The following is a 22934-nucleotide window of genomic DNA, read 5'->3' as shown; positions in this document are numbered from 1 at the left end:
AGAGAAGCTGGCAGAGGAAATGCTCTTCATCAGATGAATGTTCTCACAGCTCACCTCATGTCTTCAGTGCTTCTTCTCCTCCTCAGACTGTCAGAAGATAACCCAGGGGAGCTGAGCATCATCCTCACCAGGGGCATGGGGAACGAGGTGTTTCCAGCCTCCTCCACGGTTCTCTGCCCATGGATCAGCAGCCCCTGCTGCTCCAGGGGGAACCTATCCAGCCTCACCAATTTGTACCTGCTGCTAAATCCTCCCTCAGCCCGTTTTTACCCGTGTTTCAATGTGTTTTGTCCCTCTGGCACTTTGGTACCTGCGCTATGGAGCAAGTGGAGGTCTACCAGGAGATGCAGGTTTGGCTGAATCCCTGCTCTCCTCTAACACTTTGGTGTCCCTCTCTACATAGGATCAACAGTGGACCGTGGAGATGCTACCAGGGCTGGAGCACCTGTCCTTTGGAGCCAGGCTGGCAGAGCTGGGATTATCCAGCCTGGAGAAGAGAAGGCTCCAGGGAGACCTTAGAGCCCTTTGCAGTGCCTAAAGGGGTCTTATAAGAAAAATGGGGACATTTCATCAGGGCATGTTGTGATAGGGAAAAGGATCAAGGCCTTGAGGTTTGGCCAAGCATCCAAAGGTGAAAGGAATGGTCTGTGCTGGCTGAAGGGAGCCAGTGACACCAGCTGAACCACAGCATTCCCAGCAGAGCCCAACCGAGCAGCTAAACACAGACAGGGAAAGATCCCAGTCCTTTTGTTCTTTTCCCAACTGACTCCTCACAAACCCCAGAGCATTTGTAGTTGCTTTGGTCAGGTCGTTGAAAGAGGAGCTCCCAACATGACAACTCACATTTCATGCCTAACATTAGCCCTGAAACAGAAACAGCGGAGTGTGATTATCTCAGCAATCCCATTTAAGCCACATGGACTCCTCACAAAGAAAAGAAAACTCTGCAGTGACTATTTCTAAATATTAGACTAAACCTAAACAATCATAATTTCCGAGGCACCTTTTAGAAGCAGGAAAAAGTCTCTGAATATATCAGTTTCATTATTTGTTTCAACGTGGTCCTCCTTCCCTCAACAAACCATCTAAAAAGCCTGCTGAAATGGTTTCTAAAATAATTTAGCACAGTGCACTTTATTACTTTAAAATAGTGATATCATTTCCCCACTGTATTATGCAGCTATATTTTGACATTTTCGTCTTATCCCCAGTTTATGTCTGAGAGTGATTTAATTCAGAACTACACTCCTCGTTCCTGCTCGGAAGGAGAGAGATCTCTAAATATTCAGTGGTTTCATTGGTCATAAAAAATGCTGAACAAATGGATAAACCCAATTGCCAATAAACACAATGCAAATGTGTACATTTAAATGCGGTGAAATTGGATTAATTAAATCCACGTTGCATCTGGATTTACATGTAATACAAAACAAAATTAAATGCAGCTCAAGAGCTTCCTGTGACTTTAAAATGGGGCTGATTGAAAACATCTTCGTTTACCTGTGTGGGCTCAGGGTCGGGAACTGCGCTAGTAAATAAAAACACTCACAGTCTAGATAAGCTAGATTTGACCCAAAAATCAAGGTTATGAATTTGGCATTTCACGTAATTTAAAATCTAATGTATAATTGCATCTCTCTGCTAACAAAACAGATGGTATTAGGCCTTCTTTTTGGCACTGGGTTTTGGTACCTGTCCAAAAAATCTTCTTGACATCCTTTAAATGCAGCTATTTAACCACCTGTCACTTTGCTTTAGATGCCCATTGAATTTCTGACAGGAAAAACATTATTTTGTCTACACGTTATTTCACGACACAAGAAACGTAGCACATATACAGCAAAGTTTACACATTGTGTGAAAATCTATTTTAAAAAAAGAGGAGAGTTGTTACATGCTACTAAGGCAATTACTCCATAATTAATGTCATTGACAGGATAAAACACACCAGAAAACCAAATATAACAAAACAAAACAAGCTCAAACACGTTGGAGAAGCATTAAGGATGCTCACAACATTGACTTATATTTTTCTTCTGCCCTCATGAAAATATCTCACCTTTGGTCAAATATCTGCTCCTATTTGGTCAAATACCAACCTGGCTGATGCTTATAAGCAAATAATTTTCCCCAAAAAAGAAATCTCCATTAATATGAATATGCTAAAACCAAAAAGTCCTAATACTGTAAAATATATCAGAGCCACTCCATTTCCATGGGTGGGACACAGTGAATAAGGTTTCTGTTAACTAAGTGTTACAAAGAACACTCCAAACAATTTGTCAGGGTCTTGTGCCACTTGTATAATAGAGGAAATTAATCCCAGGTGTCTCCCCGGCTACTGGCAGGAGAATTACACCAGAGATGAATTTGGCTTCATATCTTTAATTTTACTGTGCAGTTGCTGAGAAGAAGTATTACTTTTGATTTCAAGGATGTCACATACTGTGACCAAGTTTAACAGTTTCTTCAGTTTCTCCCTCCTAAAGTAAAGGAGTAATTTCTTATAACCGTGCTCTGAGTGAGTGTCTCGGGCTCACGCTTGGAAAGGGAAGCAATTGAATCATCTCTTTGGCTCATTTTGAGGGGTGAAGCCGACGCTCCCCTCCTCTACCCAGAAAATTAATCTTCCTGAGAGCAGCACTGAGGCTCTTCAATGCAGCAGAGAGTGACTTTTGTTTAATAAATGATCTCCTGAGCTTGCGATAGTTGGGTTTTCCCTAAACTTACTCAATATTTCGGCAGTGCGAGGGAGCTCCCGTGCCCACCCTCAGCCCAGAAAGAAGATTGCTGGTTGATTTAGAAATTAATTCTTGTTTCTTTGCTGTTTTTCTTTTTTGAAAACCAGTTTCCCATGGCTCTGTTTTGCCAGGGTGACAAGAAAAAAATACCTATTGTGAGCTTTGCCAGTTGATCTAGGATTAAATGTCAAAATGCATTTTAGCTCAGTTTCATCGCTGCGATTTCTTTTTTTTTTTTTTTTAGTGTTTCTAAGCCTCTGCTTTTGCTTTCACCCAACATATATCATCGCTGGGCATTTTGGGGCAGGGTGGGAATTTCCCTGGGCAGCCTCTGATCTGAAGAGCAGCACATCTACTACACTTTAACAATGTTTTTACATGTATTCCCACACATGCTGCACCCCTGCTTGACAATCCAAAATATATCACCTTAAGAATCGAGGCTAAAATTATATCCCAGCTTCTATTTGATATATATATATGTATAAAATACATTCCTGGTGACAGAAAGTTACCTTTTTAAAAACAAAAATGTTAATGAAGCTGGGGATTATCAGAGGTTTCCAGCTCTTTCGGCCTGACCTGGGATGACTCCTGCTTCTTCAGATGGTTTATCATCGTCCTTGCAGGGCTAATGGAGTGAGGGAGAGGAGAGCAGAGACACAGGTCTGACATTAGGCATTTGTAATGGCATTGCTAAAGCATTTCAGAGTCTGAAGCTTTGAACATGAAAAGGAACTCTGACTCCCCGGGCTTTTGGCAGCCTTCCTCCAGGGTTTCTGCTGCCCGTGGAAATGCTGGTCAGTGTTATTAGCTGAGCAGGACAAATAATGGATTTTCATTTCAATGGCAGAACTAAAGAGTCCAGAAATGCTGGGGAGGGTGCGGGGAATCATCACGGGTTAACCCCAAAAACGTCCTCTGTCTGAAACAAAACTTTCAGCTAAGTGTCAGGTTACTTCCTGCCCTCTCTATCATGAGATAATTACATTACTGAGGAGACAGAGGCCTTCTTTCCGAGTGAAAACTGAAAATGGCTCATTTTTAAAACATGAAATGAGATATTTTGAATATTTTCAATTTGCTCCCCCCTCCTCTCTTTCTCTGCAGGAAGAAGTTGCAAAATTAATACGAGTCACAAACCGGTTACATACTTCGATAAGTTCAGTTTTCACCAAGCAATAAATACCTCCTCCCATCAGTGTCCCAGGATGAGCTCTGGCTGCTTCAGGCCTCGGTTCTCAGCTCTGGGCACCCTGGTAAATACAACCCACACTCTTCCTCCCTTTAGTCTCTGTCCCTGTTCTTCCTCCCCTACCCACTGTGGCTGCCCTGATGGTCCCTCAGAGCTCTTTTCTCCATCCTGCCTCCTCTCCTTGGTCTTCTGGGCTGGAGTTCCACCTTGACCAGCTTCTCTCCGTGGTTATACAAGACCTCCCCCCAAATAAAAGCAGCATCACAAGACCTGACAAAGTTTCTTTCCTAGTTTTTTAAGCTCTACAGGGTTATGAAGAAAATTCCACGACCTGGATGTTGTACAGCTTCCTCCATGCTGTGTTTTTTGCTTTGATAAACTTCATAATAAACATAATAAACATAAATAATAAACATAATAAAGTAAACATCATAAACTTCACCCTAGATCCTGCTATTTTATCACTGTTTTCCTCTACAAAGTTAAAAAAAGCAGGAAATAAAAATCAAAGTTAGAAAAATCGGTTGGGCTGTGCAGGCTGAGCCCTCAGCGCATCCTTCGGATCAAACAAAAATACAACTTTCAGAAAGCCAAACCCCACCACTCTACAGCTCCTGTTCTGACCACTTCAACTTGCAGAAGAGTTTGCTCTGAGGCACAGCACAGGAAGTGCCTGTGATTCTGGGGGAAGTTAGGCTGTGGATGATGAAAATCAGGCTTTTAGAGGGAAGTCAGGTTAAGTTTAAATGAGCCGTGGCTCCCATTCAGCGGCACACAGGTGCACACCCAAACCCCAACAGTCCTGAGGGGCTGGAGCATCCTGTCCCAAGGCTGCTGGAGGACCTTGTACATGAAGGGAGCATTCCAGAAAGCCAGCAGTGTCCTGGGCTCATCCCCAGTGATGTGAGCAGCAGGCTGAGGGAGCTGATTCTCCCCTTCTACTCTGCTTTCCTGACACCCCACCTGTAGCACTGCTTCCAGCAGGACATGGATGTGCTGGAAAGAGTCACAGAGGATCAGAGGAGGCCACAAGACCTCTGCTCTGGAGCCAGACTGGGAGAGCTGGAGGTGTTCAGCCTGGAGGAGAGAAGGCTCCTTAGAGCCTCCTAGAAGACCTTAGAGCCCCTTCCAATGCCTAAAGGGGCTCCAAGAGAGCTGGAAAGGGACTTTGGAAAAGGACCTGGAGTGAAAGGACAAGGGGAATGGCTTCCCACTGCCAGAGGTCAGGGTTAGATGAGATATTGGGAAGAGATTCTTTACTGTGAGGGTGGGCAGGCCCTGGCACAGGTTACCCAGAGAAGCTGTGGCTGCCCCTGGATCCCTGGGAGTGTCCAAGGCCAGGTTGGAGCAACCTGGGCTAGTGGAAGGTGTCCCTGCCTATGGCAGGGAGTGAAACTGGATAATCTTTGAAGTCCCTTCCAACCCAAACTACTCTGTATTTCACCCTGTCCTGGTATTCCTTTGCTGCAGGGAGAGGTGCCCTGGGAGCACAGGCTGTGCCAGCCCCTGCTCACTCTCTGCATCCAAGGGAGAAAGTAAGATTTTTACCAAACAAAACAGCAGTGAAACAAAACACTGCTTTATGTTCATGAGATGGGGAGAGGGATTCACTACAAAATAAGTTTTAATGGTTAATATATTTTTTTTAAGTAGATTAAATAGTTGCTGTAAATTAAATACAAATTAAAACAACTAACAGAACACTTTTTCCTGTGGCTGCATTGCAGCCCTGGCTGAGGGGCCATGGGCTGGGAACCCCCTGGGCAGCTGTGCTGTCACATCATGTCCTGGGCCACAGCAGACCCAGCACTGTGATGCAGAACAGAGCCCACATCTCCGGAAATTCATGTTTTCCCCTGAAAGGGGAGAGTCTCGAGATTTCAAACAAACCTTTGCCAGCTGACTGTGCAACTAAAGAAAACACTGATGTAATTCAATGAACAATGAGGAACCCAAACTTAGCACAATGATCATTCTGGCTTTGTTTTCGGTTTCAGCAGCTCTGCACAACATTGATTACATTCACAGGGGCCACGTTTGCAGAAACCAAGGTCTGCAAGGCAGTGCATTCTTCACTTGTGTGAGGAATACAGCCCTGCTCCGTGTGAACACAGGCACGAGCAGAGTTTAGCAAGTGAAACCCACTTGCACAGCACAATTTAATCACATTTGAGTGTCTGCAACAGCTCTGCTTATTCCCCTTTCTTTCTTACTCTGAGCAAACTGGTTTAGTGGAAGGTGTCCCTGCCCATGGCAGGGGGTTGGAACTAAGAAGTCTTTAAGGTCACTCCCTACCCAAACCATTCTGTGATCCTGTGATTCTTCATAAATTTAGCCCCACATGAAGTGCAAGGGTGCTGGTTTGGAGGTGGAGCTGCCATGCCTGAGTTCTGTGGGAGCTGGAAGACACGGAGAAGCCTTCTCCATCCACTGCTAGGGAATGAAATCTGGGCAGTGAAGTCATTCATGGCCTGGGTTTGCCAGGCACCCAATTCACCCATCGCTGGCCTTCGCCCTGTCTGGTTGATAACACCCATTTTCAGTGTTTGAGCAGGCAGAACCCTCAGCACACAGGTCCTGGCATTCCTCAGGGGCAGGCAGTGAGCACTCTGGGCAGGAGGAAGGGCATCACTGGGGCATTCCCAGGAATAACCCACTTTGTTTTAACCCTGCTGAGCGTGGCTGCAGCCCCGGCCACTAAACCCAGGCTAAACATGGGTAAATCAAGAAACCAAGAAAACTCAGTCTGAATTTAGCACAGGTTTGGTTTCTTCTCTGCAAAGAAATGTTTATCCCTCTCAGTTTTTAAATAGTGGCTAAAAGTGATAGCATATCTTTAAATAACAATGGGATCCCTGCATGAGTTTCTTTTCCCTGCCTGGTAAAACAGCACTCCCAGTCTGGCCAGCTATGAAGGGTGCTATTTCAGGTGCTTGTATCAGTACTGAGGACATGGCAAAAGAGGATGTGAGAATGATGGAGAAACCCCTTATACATTATTTTCTTAATATTTGATTCCAGAGGTTTTTTTTTTTTTTTCTCCATGCTAATCTTCCCCTGGCTTTCAGCTGAATGCAAGTTTGAGTTTAGGGGAAGAAGTAAACACAGTCACACTGTGGGCTCTGAGCCAGTGTCATGGGCTAAAAGCAGGTTGCCTTGTGGAGCTGGATAATTTGTTTTGAGGTGGGAAACAAAGGACAGGAACAAAAGGGTGGTCTCACCTGAGCAGGAGGTGGCCAGCAGAGCCCTGTGGGGGACATGGGTTGGGGTCTGTGGGGTTCAGCATGGTCATCATTTGTCTGGAAAGGAGAGAAATGAACACAATGAAGGTATCTGCACACAATGCAAAGTATTCAGGTGTTTTCCTAGACCAGCTTTGCTGCTGGTCTAGGGAAGGTGTTGCAGGACAGTCACTCAAATAACAGGGCAAGATGCAGTGATGGGAAATTCAGTGGCAAGAAACACAATGTACTGAAAACAAGAGCACAGCAACACCAGCCCTGAGTTAGAGCTGTGGCTCTTTGTGTCACAGACACTGCTCAGGAAAGATTTCAGTTCTTCAGAAACATCAGCAGCTCAGCAATCAGGGATGGTCAGGAAAGTAATGAGGATACCAGGGGTTGTCAGATGTGACACTGAACAGAAAAAGTCATTTTGCCAGTGCATAAATTCCTGCTGTACCATCTTCGTAAATATTGCAGGCAGCCCTAATGTTCCCCTTTCAGAAAGGATATTAGAGAAGCAGAAAATTTATAAAGACAGGTTTAAAGCATCAGAGTTGTGAGCTGCTTCCATAGGAGCAGCTCCTAATAGGATAGGTAAATGCATACGAATTTTTGCTTGGAGAAGAGAGCATTGAGGAACTTCCAGTACAGGCTCCTAAAATCATGAGCAGTGTGGAGAAAGATGCTCAGGAATAACTGTTTTATTATCTCTCATAATGAAAGAAACAGTGGGGACTGACAGCATTAAATTATCCAAAAGTGAGTAGTTATTCACCCCATAGGAAATTAAATTGAGGAGCTCATTGCCACAGGGTGCTGGGGGAACAAATGTACAGGTGGGCTTAAAAGGAACAAGTTCTTGAAAGCAATTAGTTGGGATGACCTCAATATATAACATCAGGAAGTCTCTATATTCATATTTTCCTAAGTCTGAGATAACACCCTTGTAACATGCCATTTAATACAAGCTCTGTCTCTTTTGCAGTTCCCTCAAGCAGTCATTGCTGGAGGTAGGATATTAGGCCTTATGGATAGTTAGGAAATATTTATGTGTTTCATATAATGAAACTAATACAAAGAATTTTGCTTATATGGGCCCTGACCTCAGAAGGTGAATATGAGGCCATCAAGTTCAGCAAGTTCTGGCTTCAATCTGACAAGACAACAGGAAGGGAGTGTTGAATGTAGGAGAGTGCTATAAAAACTACAAATTTTAGTGTTATCAATGAATGTGGTGACTGTTTGTCAATAATATATTTGAGGAATATTTTTGTCAGTCAATGACAGAGCAAAAAAACCATAAAAATTATTTATACTCTGATTTGTTCACTGAGTAACAACAAGATCATGAAGCAACTCTCCATCCACATGGATCAGGCAAAGCCCCAAGAACCCAAGGGGGTTTCCCTACACAAATCACTTCTGCAAATACTGGGCCAAAGGTCTCTCCTGGGAAGGAGTTGGTACAGACTGGTTTAGCTGGGAACAGTGTTTTGTGTTCCTTTGAAAAGTCCTGCCTTCACACCTCTCATGCTGCTGAGTGGCCCCAGAGTGGGAATCTTGGCTGGGGACAAAGATCAAGAGATGTTACCAAGGTTCAGGTTATCTCCCTAATTGAGCATCACTGCTCAGGGGAAGCCTGTCCTCTCTACACCAGTGTGTTTCAGAGAATCCCAGAATGGCTCATCTCACTCCAAACCCTGCTTTGGGCAGGGACACCTTCCACCAGACCAGGTTGCTCCAAGCCCAGTCCAGCCTGGCCTTGAATTGGAACATTTGTTTCAATATATCCATCAGATCTTAATTAAGCACCTGCAAACAAGGTCATCCCGCCTTACTTTTTGAGTGACAACTGGCACGTTTGTGTTGGAGTGTAGCAGCAAGCACTACTCAAGGTGTAAATTCTTTGTTCAGGGCTGCTCAGCTGATCTCAAATCTGCCCTGGCAGAGAAGGGGTTGGAAAGCTCAGGCAAGGCAAGACCTCAGAAAGTTAAACCATTAATAAACCTACAGGTAATTTCCTGACTGTGAGAGTTCACTATCATTAAAAAAATAAAAAATAATGACATCTAAATTATACCTCTGCTGTTAAGAGTGGTTCAGTGTTACTGTTCTTTGAGTCACAGAACAAACAGGGAGTGAAGCAGAAGCTGCGTGAGCCTCTCTGGTTTTGCATTTACAGAGCTGTGGATCTGAGACAAGACTTAAGCTGGGCATGTGGAGAGATGCAGAAATCTTTAGATTTGCATATACAATATTGAGATCATGAGAATGTCACATTTAAATGCAAAACTCACGTGTCTCATGAATAAATCATGAATGGTGGCAAGACTGATTTATTCTTTTTTTTTTTTTTTCCCCTCCCTCCAATTGTCACCCCCCCTCCCCACCCTCCGAAGAGACACTGATCTGCAAAGCAGACAATTCCTCCTTCCCTTCCCGAGGAAACACAGTGATAGATGAGACTCAATAAGAAGCTGAAAGCTCTTCCAAAACAAAAACATGTGTGTGCATTTCTTGTTTATACTTGGCTAGGAAGTAAAGAAGCATCATTTCCTCCCTCTCTCTCTTTTTTTCCCCCTTTCTCAAGAGATACCTTAATACCATGGCAACAGCCTTCAACCCCTTCTCTTGTATGACACAACCAGATTTGGAAAAGGTTAGCTGTGTGTTGTAATCAAATCCAGGCGGGTCAATCATGTAAAGAGATGACTTCCCATGCGCCAGGGAATAATGAATGAATAGATCACATAGGTCTTCCTTCCTTCCCCTCCTTCTCCCCTCACCATTTGAAGTGCCAGCAGATTAGCATTTTGTCTCTCGTGAATAAAATTGAAGTGAACGATTTCCAAAGGTTACCAGAAAACACGGAGCATTGCAGGAATGGAGATGAACTGAGGGTTAGAGCACCTAAAACCAAAATTCTCCAATGTGGACATGGCCCCCATCACTCCATTAATGTTTTATGTGTGAGAGAGAGGTTTTATGTGTAAAACACAACAAATAAGACACATCAATGCTGTGAAACATAACCCCCCTCTCAAACTAAGCTTCTACTTTCTGCATATGTATAATTTTCAGGCTTAAGATATCACCGAATTCATGCTTTGAAAACAGTAATTCAGATCTCATTAACATCAGGCTGGGCCTGGGTTTGGGGTTTTGATAGCACTTCCTAAAAAAATAAAAAATCAAACATTTTGAAGTCATTTGTGTGTTGAGAATGTATTGATTTTGACAAAATTTGCTTGAGAAAGGATATCTCTGATCAGCAGTAAAAATTCTGGTCAAAGCTGGGAACACAGAACACAAGCTACACTGGATGAGGACAGACACCAGAATGTGAGGAGCTCCTGATTCCACCCTTATCTCCTGTGGAAGCACCTCCACATGATCAATAAGCCCTTCTTTGACTTGGTGACTTTACACTTCATTTTCCACACCAACAGCTGAAAGTCCTGGCATTCCACCCCACTGATGCACCTCTGATGAATACTAAGTTTTATGGGAAAGGCTGCATCTAGAGGTCCTACCCCACAGTCCATCACACATCTGCTCTGTCCCTCAGTTAGGTCCAAGTTTCTGGTCAGAAACATATCTAACTTTAAGTGTCCCATAGCTTATAAGTGAATATTTGATTTCTCCTGGGATCTGAGAGTTAGTCTCTACCTGCCTCAGCATTCCTAAAGCCCAAAACCCTAGTAAAGCCCCCTTACTTGTCCCACTGCAGGAACATTTTGGGGAAACCAGAAGGTTCTGTGGGGCAGATGTTCCTCACACAGCTACACAGAATTGTTAGTGCACAGCATTCACCAGAACAACTTCCAGCCACACGGGACTTTCCCAGTTTTCCACACACCTGGTGTTGGTCACAGTTGTACTTGGATTTAAAGGAAAAAGCTTCCAGCCTGGGTGTGAGTTTCCAGGACTATTTACCACTTGTATCTGCAATATGGTATTGCTGAGTGCAATTTGTAGCTGGAAACTGGTTGATGAAAATGTTATAATGGTTGTAGCCAGTGGTCACAGCCCCAAAGCTGCCAGAGCTCCAGGAGCAGCTGGACAGCACTCTCAGGCACAGGGTGGGATTGTTGGGGCGTCCTGTGCAGGGCCAGGAGTTGGAGTCAATCCTTGGGTGTGTCTTCCAGCTCAGGATATTCTGGGATTCACAATGGGCAGGATCCTACAGCAGTGATCCATTGGTGCTGTTGATGGCAGGCATTGGCTTGCCATGGTCCTACTGCAATCCAAACAAGGCCAGGGAGAACTTCAGCTGCTGCCATGGTTGTTTGGATATCGAGCAAGGAAGAAGCAGCCCAAAGGCACTGGGTTTGTTTCTGGCTGTTTGCAGACTCTTAATTCCATATTAGTGTCCATTTGGGAATGGAGAGACAGGGTGAGGGAAAGCTGAACCCCTCGAACCATCACTCCCTCCTTGGGTTAACACTGCCCCAATGATATTAAAGAGGCAGTAAACTCAATATTTTATATTAAGCAGTGTCTCCTGCTTGGTGAGCACAGCTCATGGCTGGTGTGTGTGTACACACTGTCAGGGATGCTTTGTTTCACCCCAGAAATTAAGCAAAGCAGTCAGAGCATAAACAGAGCAGACCTTCCACCTTCTGGCTCCCTTAAAAACACATATATTTAGCTGAATTTGTGTTAAGAACCTATATTTTTGTATGATTTTTGGTTTAGGACTCTTCAGCTGATGATAACATTGACTCTAGTGAAACTATTCCGGGTCATACTCACAAAAAACAAACAAACAAACAAAACTAGCTAGGCCAGTTCATTCAATTAGACAAGACCATTCCTTCCAAACCCTTGGGCAGACCTTTTCAGATGTTAACTGGCAGCACTCACAGCCATTACTCCAATACAAACTGCACTGAAAGACCATTGAATTTGCAAAGACAAGTGTTCAAGGCCACTCGTGCATCCTCTTTCAGTCTTCCCGGGAGTGTGTCTGACCAAGTCTGAATGCCAGGTTTTGAAAAACGGGGAAGCTTTAAGTATCTTAAAACAGCCTTAAAATAAAAACAGCCAGCAATTAAACCTAAGTTCACCTACAGCTTTCTCACCCTCTGGAAGTTTCCAAGACCTAGTTTTGATTAAATTTTTAATTATAAATCTGTTTTTGATCTCTGGGTGTTCATTACTGTAGAAAGACAATACTTAGAAGTGGAAACTTAGAATGAAGAAGGAGTCTTAGAAAAGTATGAGCTCCTATTTCAGGAGAAGGCCTTTAGTTAATGTGCTTTGTTCAATCTGCAGCAGGAAAGGATCTATAAAAATGGCAATATTAACCAATGCTTGAAATTGAATTCCATGATTTTATTTTGAAACAGCTTATCTGTCAGCACTGGATCCGAGTTCTCTGTCAGAAAAATTTTTATCATTTCCCCTCAGCAAAGGATAAGAATGGAGAGCATAAGAGGGATTAGGATGAAACCATTGCAGGCTTGATAATGGCAGAGAGGTTTTTAAAGATTGACTTTGAAGTGAAAAATTAAACAAACCTTGAAAAAAAAAAAAAAAAAAAAAAGATTTTCCCCTTAATCAGAAATAGTGTATTTGTAAGAGGCATCAAATGTAAACAACAGAAATAGCTAAATGCCTGAGTGAATGAATGTCATCTATCTCCAGCAATCTGAAAGCTGACTTCATTTTTCTTCATTTACATCCTGGGAGTAATGGAGGCAAAGTAGAATTTCTTTGTTCTGGGCAAAGGTGGGCACTAAATGACCCAGTACCTGTGCTCCTGTCCTATCCCATCTCTAGCAGCTCATCCTGAGCTCCCTTTTCAGAGAGCTGATGTGGGAAAGCCTGGTTTTAGCCCAATTGCCACAGGGTGCCCCAGGTATCAACCCAAGCCAGGCCACAGGATGAAGAGTTTTCTATCACTGAGCAAAGCTTCAAACCTGGTTGGTGCCAGATGGGCACTGAATCTGAAGTCAAATCTCTTACCATGATGTGGACAGAGGCCAGAAGGTGTTTGGAGAAGTCCATGATCAAAAGTGTAGGACTTGGCTGGACAGACAGGCAGCCTCAGTAGTAGAGATTTTCTGACTATTTTCAACAGCCTTATGACTGGACACCTCAATCACATGGAATTTGGGTTTATCTCTAATTAGATGTCCAAAATTCCTTTGTCAGGAGAACTTTTCCCCTTCTTGAATTACCTGCAAACAATCCTAATTGTTCAGTATTAGTTTATTGTGTGACTAACAGTAGTAGCAGAGAGAGCTTTGCAGGCCAGAGGAGTTCTTCCAACTCAGACAGTTCAGGGAATAAACATATCTGATGTTCTTCAGAGTCTTCTTCCCTCCTGTGAAGTTGGAGTTTTTATATTACATAAATTATCCTCTCAGTTTCCTACTCCCAAACTTACTGTTCTATTCCCTTTTTGTTCAGTTGGATTTGTTGTACATAAGGCAGCCTGATTTTCCCCTCTCTGTACCAGGCACCACCATCTCACCTTGAGCCCAGAAGACCAAAAATAGCCCCAAAACAACAGAAAGTCAGTAGCTTACACCTACCTGGTACCCAAGAGAAGGAATCACACACATCTGACAAAGCTGAAGAGTTGGTCCCTTTAACTCTATATTTATTTTTATTTTAGAGGATGGAGCCCTTCCAAAACACTGGTCAATAAAACACCTTATTGCCACCACGTGGGCTCCAGGCCATAACCCTCATTTGCAGGATCTCTTCAATGCTCAGAGCTCTGCCCAGGGCTGGCTGTTAAGTAGAGCCCAGTGCTCCCCAGCAGCAGGTGAGTCAGGGCTCACACGTGAAAGTTTTGAGTAATCCAGTAAAAAAAAGCTACTAACCTCCCCCTTTTTTGCAGTTTGTTCCCTATTCTTTTCATCCATCACCTCCTCACTTCAGTTTGGTGCTTTTAGGAACATCTCTACGTGATGAACTGGTTAGCCCTTGTAGCTAATTAAGAAGATTTTGTCATTTCAGCTGTGTTGCTTCCTCCTTTTTACCCCTCTTTGGCTGGAGGGAGCAGTGCTGGGTGTGGGCAACATCAGTGTCAGGCATTTAAACCACTTAAACACACCTCATTTTAAAGTTGATCTTAAATCATGACATTTCAGGAAACTGTTGTGAAAATCAGGTTCCATATAGGATTTTTTTATCCTGATTATATCATAGGTTTGTTTCTAGCAATATTCTGTGACTAAACATCACCCAGGATTAAATACCAGATACCTCTTGAGTTGATCCAGTCATGATCTTAGGCAGTGTCAGGGTCCTTCCCCATTGAAGTTTGGCCTTTCCCATAGATTGCTTTAACTTATTTTCCCAAATTTTAAATTCCAAATCCCTATTCAGTTTTAGAAGTAATTATTATGTCAAAGCATAAGGTACTTTGAGACCTCCTAACAGATGCTCAGCTGTTGTTTCATATCCACCTACAGCACTGAAGGCATTAAGGAGCACCATCTCCAAAGGGGACTCACAAACAGCCATGTGGGAAGGAAACAATTTCCTAGGCTTGATCCCTCAAGAAGTGCAAAAATCATCCCTGGTATCTGCTCCTCCCTTTGGGGTGGCTTATTCCCCTCTCATTTCCAAAGGATCACCGCATCAGAGGTGTTAGAGGAGATCCAAACTGGAAGGACTCATTTCATGTTCAAGTCTAGAACAGTTAAGGACAAATGAGAGGGATTTCCAGCCCAGTTAAGGACAAATGAGCGGGATTTCCAGCCCAGTTAAGGACAAATGAGCGGGATTTCCAGCCCAGTTAAGGACATCAGGAACCTCAGACACCAAAGGTGCCTCTGAGACTCCTGCTCCAGTGAGCTCTGAGCCTTCTCGTCCCCACTGCAGTGGGGTGAATGGAGATACTTATATGTTGTGTCCTTCCCTGGTTTTTAATTTGTTTACAAACTGGTTTCCCATGGTTTCTCCAACCAGAGATATCCAAGGTGTCCTTGTGGGACCAGCACTGATGTCATGACTCGTGGGTGCTGGAGGGTTAGACCATCTTTACTCACAGCTGAGATCATAAAATGGTGTCATTCCCTCCTGTGGCTACTTCCCTGCAAGTCTCTGTGCAGTCACTGGCGAGGAATCTGGGTCCCTTCACAGGATGCAACAACTGCATTTTAATTGAATGGAGCTCTCTCACAGTGATCCAGCCACGGGATCACCACACTCCAGTCCTGCCCTGAAATAACTCTTGGAGTGATTTACAGCTCATGCTCCCAACTGAAAAGGACAAAAATTAATTTCTCCCTCATTTGCAGGCTGAAAAGTTTTTGAAACTTGCATTTTTTCAGAAATGATTTTCTACATTTAAACCTTGCTGATGGCGAAGAATCAGATCAAGAGTGGATGTGGTCATTCACCTGCATTGCAGACCTTCTCCTCTTCCTTCAACTCTTTCTGCTTTCTGAAGGCTCTGAGCAGGTCACAGCTCAAGCTTATTCTTACCTTTCATTTGCACCTTTTACACTGATCTTTACATTGATATCTCCTGAGAAGGAGACAGGTTGGATGGGGCTTGGAGCAACCTGGTCTGGTGGAAGGTGACACTGTCCTTGGAATGGAGTTGTATCTGAATGATCTTTAAGGTGCCTTTCAGCCCAAACCCTTCTGTTATTGTGATAAACCCTGGGGGAACATGAGGCCAGCTACCCCAGTATTTGAGCAGCTGCATCACAGACAGCAGGAGGCAGGACTGGGAACTGTTAAATTCAAGTACAAATCCTGTTTCCTAACAATTTAAAACTGCACCTCTGGGTTTCATTTCCGTGTGCGCATTTACGAGAGAAACTCATTCCAGAAGAACTAAATCACAGTTCATCGAACGCTGCCCTAAAATCCCACCCAAAGCACACCAGGGTCACTCTGTTTATCTCCTTTGAGTGTCTCCTTACTGGTGAACAGCTGTCACCACCAGGGGTTCATAAACACGGGGTGTGGGGGAGCACCGTGAGGTACCAGAAGGCTTTTTGGGTGACCTCACCATGGGGGACATCTTGGCCTTGGCAGCAGTGCTGGGTCACCCTCCTCACCCTCCACAGCCAGAGCAGCTCTGTCAGACCTGCTGGTTCCACAAGGCAAGCAGCACCAGACCACGTTCTCCTTCCACTTAGGGAAAGTTCCCAGATTCCCTCCTGCGTGCCTGTTTGCCCACGGAAATGAGGCAATCGGGATTTATCTCTTTTTTTTTTTTTAGTGTGCTTTCTGCCAAGGAATTCAATCTGATTATCCCAGAGCTTTGGCCCACTTCTAACCTGGATCCTTGGCCTTCTTCTTTCACGAAAGGCTGCTTTTAGCTCTTTGGCCTAGTTTTAACCCTCAAAGATAATCTCTCTGCAGCGCTTGGCCAGCTGCCAGCAGGATTAAAATCTGCTGGGGTTATTTACTCTCTTAATGAAATGCAATATACCCAAGTATATCGGGTCTAATTAACACCCCATCCGCAACATCTCTCCTTTAGCTCTGATAATTATTAAAAAAAAAAAAAAAAAAATCCACACTCCCCCAGTCACCCTGGCCTTTAGAGAGGAAATGAATTTCAGGAGGGTTTTTTTTTTCTTTCAGTTTTATTACTGCAAATAGAACTCTTCCCAAACTTCATGCTGGCTCACTCCTCCTTCTCCAAGCTGAATTGTTGCCAGGAGTTGTCTGACACTTTCTGAGTTTTATTTAGGTTTGGCTGAAATGGGATGTGGGTGAGGAGTGGAAACTCAGCCCACCCTTGGGACACAAACAGAGGGTGGCACAGGCGTGGCAGGGTGGCAAAGGTGGGTCCTGCTGGTGGGTGATCCCAGGGAAGAGCTCCTGAGGGCAGCTGTCATTTGGGAGGAAGGAAACCAGGTTGTGCCTCAGCATCAAACCTGTCTATTATAGCATTTCCTGGTGAAGCTTTCTTTTCATAGCCCCATTTCTAGACTTGTATTTTTAGTGGTTTTTTGTTTTTTGGTTTTTTTTTTTAAGGATCAGCAGGAGCTGAGCTTGTGCCCCTGTTATCCCGTTATCCCCACTCGTGCCTGGAGGAGCACAGGTGGGAGCACAGCAGGCATTTCTCAGCCTCTTTGGGGATGGAAGCTGGGCCACAGGTTACCCAGAGAAGCTGCCCCATCCCTGGCAGTGTCCAAGGCCAGGTTGGACGGGGCTTGGAGCAATCTGGGACAGTGGAAAGTGTCTCTGCCCATGGCAGGGGAATGGACTGGCTGATCTTTGAGGTCCCTTCCAGCTCAAACCATTCTGTGATGATTCTCTGAATACATCCAGCAAGGAAGCAGTGACACCAGAGTGGGGCACTGAAGTCAGAAGAAAGGCAAGTCCTGTTAGTAGATGAAAAAGGCAGGTTTGAGGAGGTTTGGCAGATGCAGACATCAGGGCTGGCTTTGGTTTCCACTGCACCTTAACACTCCTTGCTGCAAAGTGGTTGTGAGTGAAACAGATCTGCCCCAGGGATCCTGGAAAAGGACTCCAAGGATGCTTTGATGAAGTCTGGAAAGGCTGTCTTAACTTCTCACTGTCACAGCTGCTGGTGGAACACTAATATATTCGTAATTCAGAAGAGAATAACTCCATATAAGCAGTGCAGCCTCTCAGAAGCCCTCATCTGTGCTAGATTACGTCAAGGGCTCTTGAATTAAACAAATCTGAAGTTTCTAGGCCAAGCCATTTTTGAGATATGACATGCAAAAGCATTAGGAGATGCTTCAAACACTCTGAATTACACTTATTTTCCCTAAGACCCATGTCTCAGAAATGGATTGTCTGATACGCCTCAGGTTTTGCCAAAAACATTCCTCCCCTGGCTGTGCATCCCATCTGCACAGTCCACAGGCATGGCCAGCCTTTTTATAGGACTCCAGCAGCAGGGCCAAAGCCAGACATTGGGAAGCTCATTATAAGCTTCATCACAAGGAACAGGGAGAGCTGGGAGAGTCAGTCTCAATCCAAACTCTTTGCAGCCCTGCCTGTGCCCTCAGGGCTGATCCAGCAGCTTCTCACACACCGTGGCTGCACTGCCAGCTTTCCCCACAGAGTTTTGATAACTATCATTTTGTCGTTTTGATAAATATCACGGGTTTATGTTGGATATCAAGAAAAAGGTTCTTCCCCCAGAGGGTGTTTCTGCAGCTTCACCTGGGCTCATTGTGGGCAAATCCATTGCCAAGGACTGTATGGGAAAGGTTTTGGCATCTGCATGACAGATGGGCTTTGCTGAGGGTTGATCTTCTCTAGGAAAGAGGTCATGAGGTCCCTGCAGAGCCTGATGGACCAAGCCCTTGGCAAGGGCCTGTGCACCCATCAAGGGTCCTGCCCTGGGGTGTGATGAATCAGCCTTTGGAGCCTTTCATGGCACTTGCCCACGTTTCATCCACCTCCCTGGAGACCTTGGTGCACCAGAGCCCCCTCTGCAGCTCCACAGCTCTTCTCCTACCCAAGCACGTGTGCCTTGGAGTGCTGAGGGAGATCCGGGCTGGGCTCCCACAGCACCTCCTGGGGCAAGAGCTGTGCCTGTGCGAAGGACACGGCGAGGAAGAGGAGCTGGGCACGCACAGTGGCCAGAGAGACCCAGGGAAGGCTGCTGACACCCCAGCACAACCACCCTGAACCCGTCCCAGGGTGACAAGCCCATGCCAAAGCTCTGGCAGGGGCCACGTGGTTGGATGTCACGATGATTTAACTGAGCTTCAGCCTGGCTATTTATGGACAGAAATCATATCCAGAATCCAGGCCTACTAAAGTATCTGAGTGCTCCTTGGGAATCTTCCAGGAAATGTCAGGAAATTCTGATTAGGCAAAATCAAGGTTTTTCATGGGAGCCTACCAGGCTGTTCGGCAGCACGTGAGGAATTTCTGATGGAAAGCAGAGACAGGGAGGGGCAGGGCAGGCAGCTGCCCACAGGAGAGGAGCTTCTCCAAGCCAGGGAAGACTCCAGCTTGGGAGCAGGGAACTTTTTGCTCCCTGGGGAGAGTGTCCATTGATGTTCAACCCCAGCCCTGAGAGAAGCTGGCCATAAAAGCTCCATCAGAGAGGTGTGTTTGAGGAGTGTGCCCTTTAACAACTGCTCCTACTTCCCATCTGACCTGCTGCAGGAGGCTGGGGGGAAAAAATAAAACATGAAAAGGAAATATTAAATCCAGTCATGCTGTGCATGTTAGTGAAAGGCTGCAGCTTGAGGAGAGGTGCTGCAAAATGCCCCTCCATTGCAACCCTGAGGATTCAAAAATTGTGAATCATATCTCCCCAAACTGGGACTTTGCCTTACAGAAACAATCTGTCAGTATTTATCTACATCTCAGTGTGAAGAAGGATAAGGAAGGGTTTTTAATTTTAAGGCCATATTTTTAATCTTTTCTCTGCAGTGCTGAGATTCAGTTTTATTACATTATTTTTTTATTGGTGGCTGCCACTTCTGGGCAGTGCCCACCTCCAGGAGCTTCTGAGGGACTCCTGTGATGTAGAAACCAGCAGTCACAGAACCAACATGAGATTTTGTTTGAGGGAGAACCTCCAAACATGTTCTGACTCAGATGTATAAATAAGGTGCCTGTGAAAAACCTGGAGACAAGTTCTCCAGAACCTGTTCTCTTTGCAGCTTCAGCTGGGTCCTGCAAAGAGGCCAACAGGGAATGCCATCCCTAGATGGGTGCCAAATCCCACAAACGTGCTGAACCTGAAGCATAAAGTACAGCATTCAGGTGGTAATCAACTGGCATATGCTTATTGTCTGAATGTTCATTAGGCAGAGGATGGTTTGGGTTAGAAGGGACCTTTAAAAGCCATCTATTCCAACCCCCTGCCATAGACAGGGACATTTTCCACTGGATCAGGTTTTGTTCCAAGCCTTTTCCAACCTGGCCTTGAACACTGCCAGGGATGGGGCAGCCATCACCTCTTTGAGCCACCTGTACCAGCGTTTCACCACCCTTATTGTAAAAAAACTTCTTATATCTAACCTAAATCAACCTTCTTTTAGTTTTAAACTGTCACCTCTTGTCCTATCGCAGCAGGCCCTGCCAAAAAGTTTGTCCCCCTTTAGTAGACCCCCTTTAAGTACTTCATCCTTTAATCCTGTTGAAATCACTGGGAATGCCCCTCTGCAAAATTAGACCTTGGAGGAGTATTTTGCAGTGAATTTGAGCAGGGCAGGACGTGCTGAAGGGCAGCCTCCCAGCAGAGGTGTGTGTGTTACCCCGGGCTGCCAGTGCCCTGCACTATATCCAAAGTGAGCTCCTCACCTCCCTGCTCCTCCTCAGGTACAGATAATTACCTTACCCTAATTGCCATCTCCTGGTCATCAGTTATGTGAGCTGTTTACCCCAAAACACGGCGGCAGGGGTAGGAGTGCCTCATCCTAGGAGAGGGTTAATCTCCCGCTGGATGCAGGATGCCCTCATGGGAATGGAATGTGTAGTGTTGGTAAGTGGTTGTGCCCCAGAAGCCTTTGAGAGCCCACTGACTACTGCATGCTAACGATTGGTATTATTAAAGAACAATTGATGGCCTGTAACCAAACAACAGAAACTAATTACTGGAAAACTTTTATTGTCCTTTAATTACTGGGCCTCTTTGTCAATTAGCAGAAGAGAGAGGGAGAGGGAAGAGAGAGAGAGAGAGGCTCGTTTTATAGCAACAATAAATTTTCCAAAACTACAGTCATCAGTAGCTGCAAAAGCGAGTCTATTAACACACAATATTAAGGCATGATATTTACTCTGGCTGCTAAATCGAGGTGCTCCTCTCCTAAAAAAGTGCAGAGCTCTAGGAATACTAATCAGGGGTTTCTTGCTCTGGCTCAGCCGCTGCCTGGCATGACAGGCTTTCACTTCCCAAGTAATTTTACCCCTTGTCCAAGGGTTTCTTTCTGCAAGGCTCCTCCAGCAAACTGGCCCCGTGCCCACCACAAGCATGGAAAAACTCAGGGGGGGCTGAGAGGCTGGGAAGGGGAAAGGGCTGGGCACTCCATGCCAGGGATGGGGACAAGGATCCAAGCAGGACCAGCTCCTGCTTGTCCCTGCAGGGTGCTGTGGGTGCAGGTGGATGTGGGACCCACCACCCACTCAGGCTTTGGCTGCACGGACCCATCAATACGTTCAGCTCCCTGGTCCTGGCTCACTAGCATTATCCAAAAATAGTTTATTCGACTTTTGTATTTTTTTTTCTTTTTCTCATCCACTGCCAGATAAATTATTTCTGGGCATATTGTCATGAGTAGTTAACCTTCTCTGAGGATCTCTGAACTGCAGTTACCCCCCGAAATGAATCACCATCTTTTTTCTGTCACTTGGCAGGGAGTGCTCACCAATATAATTTTTTCCTATTTGACTTTCTCTGATTAACTAGTTAATGGCTCCTCTGAAGGAGGCAGTGTGGGCACCACCACTCCTCAGGTAAGATGTGGGACACCTCCTCTCCTCCCCTGGGATGTGAATCCCCAGGGAATCAGTTCCCACATGGGGCTGGGCTTCCCATCCCAAATGGTCCTTGCAGGTCCCCTCTCCCACTGGGGAGATGTGAGAGGCACCAGACCTGGTGGCACTTCTCTCAAGGATGAGATCCTTTGTGAGACACAGTCAGGCCAGACTCCTAAAAGCTTCAGCAATAATACTTTTCATCTGGAGTGGATCTTTTTACGCTCAGCAAGGCGATCTGGATATCTTTGAGTATTCAGGAGCTTCACGAGGCTTTGCATCAGCTCCTACGTGTCTGTTGGCAGAGGCAGGGACTGAGGTTATTGGAAGGAGTTAAACCACTCCCCAGAGTAACTGCTTTTAAAAGTATCTTGCGAAAGAGCAAAGTACCAGCCTTTTATCAGAAAACAAATATCGTTTCAATTCCTGTCGGCAAACACTGGAGACGCCTGATTTTCCCGTACGTTGGCCCGTGCCCACTCTGCCAGTCCCTGCTCCATGTGCTCAGCACTCTGACGGCAGGGATTCATGGCTGAGGTGGGATAAGCAGTGGGGAAGTAGCTTAGAAATTTGTCACAGCCTGTCTGACTTTATGTTGCTTGAATAGACCCGGGTTTTGTGCTCTTCCATGGGAGAGAATCCGGAGTAGCTCCTGCAGGTGACCTTAATAGTGACATAATCTGTGGTCGCTTGACACGTCTATCCCCATGTGATGATGCAGAGGAATAACTAATCCTATAAAAAAGCAAGCCAGGCTACATGGGATTTCTGGAGTTTACACACAGGGCATTTTTATTTCACTTCTCTACCAAATTCCCCTCCCTCCCCCCTTCAGCCGAGCCAGAGCAGACAAGGACAGCAGGTGGTTTACAAGCAACGTGTACCTGGGGCCGTGCACCCAAAGAACCTCTGGAGACAGGAAGGAACAACAACCCCCCTGGGATGAGGCAGGTGCCCTTGGCAGAGGTCCCATGGGCGGTTTTTGGCGGAGCAGGGCACGATAAGGGAGCGGCAGCACCTGCTGCCCAGCCATCGGGTAACGGAGCCCCAACACCGCCCACGGGGACAGGTGGCTTAGGCTTCCCCCACCTTTATCCCTTCTTTTTTTCCCTTCTCCATGCCCATATGTTCTCTGTCTCCATCCCCATTTTTCTTTTTGATTTCCATTTATTATTTTTTACTTTTTAATTTGCCTTTCTGCTACTCGCACACCCCCCTTTCTCTTCCTGTTTTGCAAATTTTTTCTTGCTCTGCAAAATAACAAGGGAAAGTGTAGTATCTCCCTTTGTCCTAATTTCCTGGTAGGACTGATTTCAGAGCTCCTGTTTCTGAGAATTTCTCTCTGTGTTACACATGGACCTGGTACTGATGGGG

The 22934-nt window shown here is 45.3% G+C and overlaps 1 protein-coding gene across 1 annotated transcript in view; it reads right to left on the bottom strand.

Annotated features, from left to right (window-relative positions):
• Positions 1 to 119, bottom strand: part of TOX2 (TOX high mobility group box family member 2) — a 154080-nt gene extending 153961 nt beyond the window's left edge. The window contains exon 1 of the mRNA XM_050313847.1: positions 55 to 119. The gene's annotated coding sequence lies outside the window, so the exon portion shown is untranslated. The remainder of the gene's footprint in view (positions 1 to 54) is intronic.
• Between the last annotated feature and the right edge of the window lie 22815 nt (positions 120 to 22934).

The sequence above is a fragment of the Myiozetetes cayanensis genome, unplaced genomic scaffold (assembly GCF_022539395.1).
Source record: "Myiozetetes cayanensis isolate MyiCay16 unplaced genomic scaffold, myiCay2020 scf19, whole genome shotgun sequence".
NCBI classification, from domain to species: Eukaryota; Metazoa; Chordata; class Aves; order Passeriformes; family Tyrannidae; genus Myiozetetes; species Myiozetetes cayanensis.
This window is presented reverse-complemented; position numbering and strand designations above follow the sequence as displayed.